Here is an 8,891-nt window from a genome sequence, read left to right on the forward strand (position 1 = left end):
TCGGCTGACAGGAGGAACTAGGTGGCTTCCAATTGGTTCTGGTGCTACACTCAATGATGTCGGCAAGTGGTTGCTAAGAGGAGAAATTGGGCTGCACTATCTAATCCTCGATGTGCAGGGTGAGGTTGGGTCCTCTGCTAGGCTATATTGATTCATAAAGAGAGGGAGGGTCAATGGTGGTTTCACGTTGAGTTTGAGATAGTCTCACTATGTAGCAACTTGGGTCTTCATGTTGGTTCACAGGGAGGTGGTTCCGTGTGATGGAGGTTGGCGGTAGCAGTCCTAGGTTAAGGGTGGTGGCGGCTGTGAAGTGTAACCTTCAATATTATGAATGTATATATATATACATATATATATATATAATATTGCTCTGCTGAAAACCCTAGCTAAATGAGGAAGGTAGGAATTTCGTGTGCTGTCGTGAGCCCTAGTGGAAGGAGATGTGCATAATGGTTGGTTTGGTTCTGGTGATTCTGACTTGGAGATTGTGGTCCTGGAGGTGCTTTGCTCATATGGAAGGTCGTAAGGAGCCTTTCGATGCTTTATGGCGATCTGTTAAATACTGGATTAGTTGGGTTGGTAGTAGACTGTGATCGTTTGGATAATAGGGACATTACTATTTTGCAAGAATTGAAGTTGCCAATTGCTCATTCTCGCTCAAAACAGGTGCATGCAATTTCTTGGCATAAGCCAAGTTCAGGATGGTTTAAATTAAATGTGGATGGAAGTAGCCTTAATAATCTTGGAGAATCTGGTGCAGGTGGTGTTTTAAGAAATCATGATGGTATTTTGCAATTTGCATTTACAGAATATATTGGTATCGGTTCGAATAATCAGGAGGAGCTGATGCACTCCTTCTTGGTTTGCAACGTTGTAAATTGTTTGGCTTTAATAATATTTTCCTCGAATTGGATTCACTTTTGATAGTCAACTGGCTAAAAGAAGGTCGATATAGTGTTTGGTACTTGGAGGAGTTTTGGGAGGAAACTTGCAGCCTACTCAGGGAGATGAATGTGCGATATCAACATGTGTTTAGGGAGGGGAACTCTGTAGCAGATTGGCTTGCGAGATTGGGTAGTAGGGGCTGCATTGAAATGTAGTCACATGGAAATCTTCCTCATCTGTTTACAGGAATATTGAGAACTGATCATAGGGGCTTGCCGAATTTGCGAATGGTTTAGCACTAGTTTTGACGTTATTTTCATGCTAGTTACACGTTTATATTGTGGTTTTGATTGGTTTTATTTTTTCATTTTATAGCAATAAGCTTGTAAGGAGATTCTGTATTGTAAAGGGTATTCCTCCACCGAAAGTGAGGGATTTCTAATCAGGTTATCCTTAAAAAAAAAAAAAAAAAAGAGCGAGAGAGAGAGTTTATAACTAAACTGGATCTTGGGTCTCACGATTTAGAGCAAATGGTCCTAGGCCGTGGGGTAATCAGGTAGGTTCATTTCAAAAATTTTGACCAAGTCTTGGGTAGTGAATGAGCTTACTAAATGGGTTGGGCTGATTAGAGCAATCCAAAATAATTTGTTTGGTTTGTCCGTATTTTCATAGATTGAGTATTTAATAAATAATAATGAGCCTCGACTCAACTTCTAAAATAATCCAACTCATCCCATAAAATTTTCGGGCCAAGTACCAAATAAATAGGTCCTACTTAGTCCATAAAATATCAAAAGATTTTAACCTAATTATCAAGTCCAATAAAAATCCATATTCCTCCAAAATAAATTTTTAGGCCGGTAACCTATTTTAAAATTATTCGTTAAATCTCAAGTAGGCTTCCCATACATATTAACTTAAAAAAAAAAAATTATAGAACTCATGCTTGGCTTGGGCTTGGTGCTGGGCCTGGGTGTCACATCCTTTCCCTCTTAAAAAAAAATTCATTCTCGAAATTTGCTGCACCTAAAGCAAAGTCTGAAATAATTCTACCCAAATTCTTAGCTTAATATATGAAATAGTAAATAGAACTCTCAACATATAATATTAACATTCTCTAAAGTTAAGTCCTAAGTGAATTCAAGTCACTAATTTCTAAACTGTCACAAAGTTTACTCTCAAACCATCATATTACCAAAATTCATGTTTCCATTGCGCAATCTGACAACTTCTACCAAATTTCTACATATCTACCAAGATAACTCTTACCACACTTTGATAGCAATCAACTTCTTGTCTCCCAATTTCATGCACACTCACTTATACTCTTACACACTCTCTTTCTTTCTTAGCTGCAATCAACAATCTTAAATATGAAAAGAATTATTTCTTAAAACCTGCTGAACCTATAATCTCAAATCCAATAATAATCGATTGCCCAAAAATATGCCAAGTCTATAACCTCAAACCTGAGAATAATTATAGATTACAAAATCTTAGAAAGATCAATCTCCTAGAGTCCGCAGAATGTACAACTTAAATCTCAAAAGGAATTATTCCATAAATCTACATATCAAAATCTTAAACCCTATCGCGATCGCTTTTTTTTTTTTTTTTTTTTTGTTAAACTGCTGAATCTAAAATGTAGATCCCTTAAAAATCTTTTTTCGAGGAGTGTAACAAGTACAATGTAAGGAGGTTTGAGTATTTGGAAAGAATAAAACTTGGAATTATTTAGAGTGAAATCCAAGGGTAGCGACAATCAAAGCATTCGTAGCGAAGATAGTTGAAATTTATTTCCTCAACTCCTATACGTTTTAATACAACTTAATGCAAGTTGAAGCCCACTAGTTGAAAGTCATGCCATCTAAAATAAACGAGCTCAAAAGTCTCAACACCATTCCAATCAACCAAACAAACAGACCTATAAATTCATCCTGGCAACATATACTTAAAAGCTTATCTCCATGATTCCAACTTGTATTTAAATTTGTGTTAACCAAAATCAATCTCAACGACCTTCAAAGTCCACCCAAGTCATAATCAAAACCAACTTGAATAAAGGCTAATCTACCCAGTCCGTGTTCCACACCTATCAAAAAAAATTACATCATTTCCAATGGTTTGTTGTACCTATATCCTTAGATGTGACAAAAATCATGCCCTATAGTTTAGCCAATCTATATCCTTAGATCTGACCACAATCATTTCCTAAGATCTACCAAAGTATAACCTCAAATCTTATTAAATGTTTCTTAAAATTTACAAAACCTAAAACCTTAATTCTCAAAGGAATTATTTCTTGATGTCTACAAAATTCAAACCTTAAAATCTTATCAACACACTTCTTAAAGTTTGCAGAATCCAAAACCATAAATCTCTTAAAAATTATTTCCTAAAGTCCATAGAACTCTAAACATCAAATCTGAAAATTATTTCCTAAAGTCCTCATAAATCCAAAATCCCATATATTAATGTCTACAGAATCTCAAACCTAGCTTTTGATCAAGCTTAGTGTCTATACCATAAATCTTATCAAAATTATTTCCTACAGTCTACAAAATAAGCCTACCGAATCTAAAACGTCCAATGTCATGAAAAATCATTTCTTAAAATCTACCAAAATGTAAAACCTTAGATTTCCAAAACTCAATTTATAAAATCTGTAGAATCTTACCTCAACTTCCGAAAAACTCAATCCATAAAGTATGCACAATCAATAACCTTAAATCTCATCAAATTCATTTTGTAAATTCTACAAAATCGAAAACCTCAAACATCATGCAATCAGTTCTTAAGCTTTACAAAGTCTAAAACCTCAAATTTCATAGGACACATTCCCTAATGCCTCTAGATTCTACAACCTTAAATATCAACAGAATAATCTCTTGCAATCCACAAATGTCTACACCACAAATCTCAAAATTATTTCCTAGAACTCACAAATATCCAAAACTTCAGATATTATAATATGTAGAACCTCAAACAACTTGGCTCTGATACCAACTGTAATGCCTTGGTTCTGAATGGGTTGAAAAGTTACTTCCTGTCACTTAAACTCACATCTCATAGTGCAAATATAGATTCCAATTTCTCAATTACACTTAGATCTCATTGTTATAACTCAATTACTCCAAATAATTAATTGGGAACACCACAAAATCTTAATATAAATGTCAAACTCTCAAACTACCAAGTCATAAAAGCATGAAAAAATTATTGAATAAGATTCTCCAATAATCACAGAAACCTTCTATGGTTAAATCACCAAGCTTAAATTATCTCACCCATGCTCCCTAATTCTGATTCGCAACTGAAATATTCAAATTATCTAAAAAATATTGTGGAGATATGAGGTGAGTTATTTAACACTCAATAAGCAGAGAACATATACTAGTATGTAAACATGATCATTTATAGAGTTCAGAATGCAGAACAAACCAATTTTACTTTCAAAATGCATAAATCAAAACATAGTATAAAAAATATCACAACAAAAGTTCAGAAATATTCTTATCCAAAAGTATGCTTTTGCATAGCATAACTGATCATCATATTAGAGCATCAAATTAGAATAGAGGCAATGTGTAACCCTCGTGGTAGGATTGCCCATATGAAGATATCCAAGCATAACATAAACTCCTCTGTCACCAAATGGTGTGCACTCAAATAGAGGCCACTACTATAATCCATATACCAATATTATCACTCGTGGCAGCGCCGTATACAACTATTATCACCCTTGGCAGTGCCGTATGCCACTATTATTACCCATGGCAGGGTCGTATACCACTATTATCACACGTGATGGGGCCTTAACGGAACAGAACAAAAACAGAATCAAAAAGTCATGCCGAAGGTTTTTCAAATACCACATCATACCGAAACAAAGTATTGGATAGATTTAGATCATTTTCACATAATCAAAAATAGATTTAGAGCATCTTCTCATAACATGCACAAATATTCAGATTTCATATTCGCTCTTTTGCATAGTTTAGAAACAGAATGCCAAAAATTTGCTCATCTCTATACCAGTCATGACAAAAATACTTCTTTCGTTTATATAGATTTCATGAGTAATGCAGAACAAATAACTGAGATTATTTCAAATTTCTTTCATAACAAAATATGCATATTTTTCAAAAATCAGCACCTGTTCTTTTCTTTTTATGCAAAGTCTAGGATAAGATCCCCGCTTACCTGAACTTTTTAACTTCTCTGAATTTCCTCACAACAGTGCCATGCAATATCAAACATCACCTATAAAAACGTCACATAACTTCTGTAAATTTCTAATTGAACACGCATTTCATAATCAAAACCCGAGATAGTAAAAATCTATACTTTCCTAATGTCTAAAATCCTCAAAACCCTTAAATATCATCATCCTATAAATAATTGATTCCCACGTAAGTTCTCCAAACAATTACCGATTAAATCCTAATATCATATTAACCCCATAATTTGACCTTCTAATAATTCCCATTCAAACCCATGTCCTTTGACCCCCGAAAAATGTCCATATTAAATTCATGATATTCATGACCCACGGCCTATAAACATGTGAAGCTCATAGAAACTAAAATGTGCAGTGGTGGTGCAATCAGTGGATGAACATGTGACTCCTACCCTTTGTGTGTGTCCAGCTGTTGATCTTCTAATATTATGCTAGCCCCGAAATCAAAATAGAGAGAGGGCTACATGAGAGAATGGTGAGGTGCTATGAGGGAGGAGAGAATAAGAGAGAGAGAGAGAGAGAGAGAGAGAGAGAGAGAGCGCTAAGAGATGGGGAGTAGGAGTTTCGCACCATGCAACATGGGGGGTGGGCAGGGTGTTGCGGACAGTGGTTCTGGATGTCACTGGCGGCGCCTGGCGGTGGATTTGAGCATGGAAGGGATAGTATGTGAAGCTCTCATTGTAGTGCAACTTGGACATGGCAGTTGCTGGTGCGAGCGTGGTGGACGACGATTTCTCTGGCCATCCTGGTGGCTTCCGACAAGAACTAGTGCCTTATAGGGTGGCGTAAAGGTGGGCAATGGGTGCTTCTGATGGGATGAAGTACTCTATTTTTGGTGATAGGAAACATAGGCTTTCGTGCATGGGATGAGGCCGTGTGCAGTGGTTTCCATTTGGTGTTGGTTGAAGTTGGTTGAACATGATTGAATTTCAGTGTTGGGTGGTTCTCGATGTAGGGTTGTGGCGACGTGAAGGGATGGGCAGTTTGGGTGGAACTGTCGTGCTTTGAGGAAGAGAGATCGTGCTCTCTTTCAGGTGTAGAAAAAAGGGGCATTTTAATTGGCGGTTTCCATGGTGGTTCACGGCAGCCATGGCTTAGTTTAGCATGGAGGAGCATGTGGTGCAATAGAGGCAAAGAGTCGCTATTGTGACTTTCGGCTAACTGGAGGAACTAGGTGGCTTCTAATTGGTTCTGGTGCTACACTAAATGATGCAGGCAAGTCGGGCACCCGAGCCACAACCAGAAGTGTGTAAAGTATCCCTTCAAAAAAATGATAGGGTATAAAACATTTACACAACTTGTTTATGTAGCACTATCATACAGTAATAGGACATTTTCCACTGAATTAAAACTGTTATTATTTTTATTATTGTAAGATAGTAGTTGTGAATTTTGATTCAAGCACAAGATTCAAACTTTTTTTAAAAAAAATGAATAAATAAATAAGACTATTGCTATGGCCAAATTAAGTTAACTAGATAACCCAAGTTTGTGGTCTGCAACATGGTGTCAAATCAAATGCTAAATTCAATTGGTTGATTTCACAAGTCTCGATCTATTAAGAATGACACAGACTCAAGGAGGAAGATGATCGAACTACCTTGGACTTACCCGGATAGAATGGCAGAGGTGCATAAAGTAGTCTGAAGGAATAGTTCCTGTGTATTGATCTATCATGTACAATGGCTATTTATAGTTATAGACAATTTGTTTTTGAAATATTAAATAAAAAATATGTATTTACAACACATCAAATGAATTTAATTTCTTCATGATTCATCAGTCTAGTGGCCTTGTATGTATTTGAAAATATTCCTCTTGTAACTTCAATAGCCCCCCGCAAGATGGAGAGTAAATATTGATGACTCCCATCTTGAGCAATAATCGATTGAAAGTAGGAGAGTGTAATGGCTTGGTAAGCAAGTCCGCTAATTGGAAGGAGGAGAAGACATGAGTAGTTTTTATTTGACCTTCGGAGATCTTATCATGAACTAGATAATAGTCAAGTTCAATGTGTTTCGTGCATTCATGGAATACAGGGTTTGCGACAACATGCAGAGCGGCTTAATTGTTGCAGTAGAGAGTAGAGGGGGTGCCAATGGTGAGGCGTAGATCGTTGAGTAAGTAGCGAATCCAAGTGAGTTCACATACGACGGCAGCCATTGCTCTATATTCGGATTTGGCGGAGGACATGGAAATTGTGCTTTGTTTTTTTTTTTTTTTTTAATTTCCATGAAACAAGAGAGGTCTTAATCAATACACAAAATCCAGTGGTGGACCTTCGCGTGTCTAGGAAATTTGCCCAATTGGCGTCAACATAGGCTACAAGCTCCAGTTTCGAGCTAGCAGGGAAAACAATACCCTGTCCAGGGGTTCCTTTAATGTGTTTAAGAACTTTGATCACATCATCATAATGCGGGACACAGGAATTTTCCACAAATTGACTTAGCAAGTTGACACTATAACTAAAATCCGGCTGTGTATTGGTCAAATAAAACAGTTTGCCAACTAATTTTCGATAGAGTGTAGGATCATGGAAAGTTTTACCTTCTTCTTTACTGAGTTTGCTATTCGGTTCTATAGGCAATGGGGAGGGCTTTGCTGCCAAGAGGGCTGTCTCCAACAGTACTTCTAGTGCATATTTGCTTTGGCAAATTTGGATGCCTACTTTGGAACGTCCAATTTCCATGCCGAGGAAGTAGTGTAAGGGACCCAACTGTTTGATGCGAAAGTTGGTTTCCAAGAATTGTTTGAAAGTAGAGCTTGAGCTGGGATTTGAACTTATGAGGATGTATCATCAATGTACACGAGAAGGGCAATAAATGAATCATCTCTACATTTGTTAAATAAGCTGTCGATTGGGTGAAATCGAATTCAGCTAAATTTGAGGCTAGCTTTGTATTCCATTGATGAGAAGCTTGGCGAAGGCCATACAAGCTCTTCTGTAATCGGCAAACTTGTTTGGTTTTGGCTGCATAGTGACCATGAGGTGGTTGCATATAAAGTTCTTCAACGAGATCGCCATATAGGAAAGCGTTGTTGACATCGAGTTGTTGGAGATCCCAACCTTTGATGGCAGCAACTGCTAGGAGACAATGAATTGAAACTAATTTAGCAACAGGTGAGAATGTGTCTTTAAAGTCAATACCTTCATGTTGGGTGAATCCCTTTGCGATTAGTCGAGGCTTAGCGCTCAATTTTGCCGTCAGCCTTGAATTTGTACTTGTAAATCCACTTGCAGTCAATCGGTGACTTGCCTGGAGGGAGATCAACAATGGTCCAGGTCTCATTGAGCTCAAGTGCAGTGAGCTCTTGGTTCATTGCCTCACACCAAATAGGGTGTTTGATGGCTTGACAATATTAGGTGGGTTCGGAATGGAGGGAAACAAAGGTGGTAAAAGCACAAAATGAATGTGAGAGGGAGGCATAAGACAGAACAGAAGAAATGGGGAAGAGAACATTACCTGAGAGAGCATGTGATTTAGGAGGCATGATCGTGGATGCCAAATGGTGCACATCAGGTGTGGAAGCTTGTTGGCAATGATATTCACAGAAGTAAGTAGGAGCTTTGCCAGTGTGTGTGGTTTGGCGAGATTGAGGGAATGTTAAGGTCTGATCATCTATATGTTGATTGGGAGTGGCTGGAGTAGGAGGTTATGAGAGTGAATTGTTGGTGGGGTTGGATTCGTCATGCTGGGTACTAGGAGGTAAGGCCATGTGTTCGTCAGTATGGGTGGGTGGGTTGGGAAGATTGAAGGGAATAAAA

Source organism: Juglans microcarpa x Juglans regia, chromosome 4S (genome assembly GCF_004785595.1).
Source record: "Juglans microcarpa x Juglans regia isolate MS1-56 chromosome 4S, Jm3101_v1.0, whole genome shotgun sequence".
NCBI classification, from domain to species: Eukaryota; Viridiplantae; Streptophyta; class Magnoliopsida; order Fagales; family Juglandaceae; genus Juglans; species Juglans microcarpa x Juglans regia.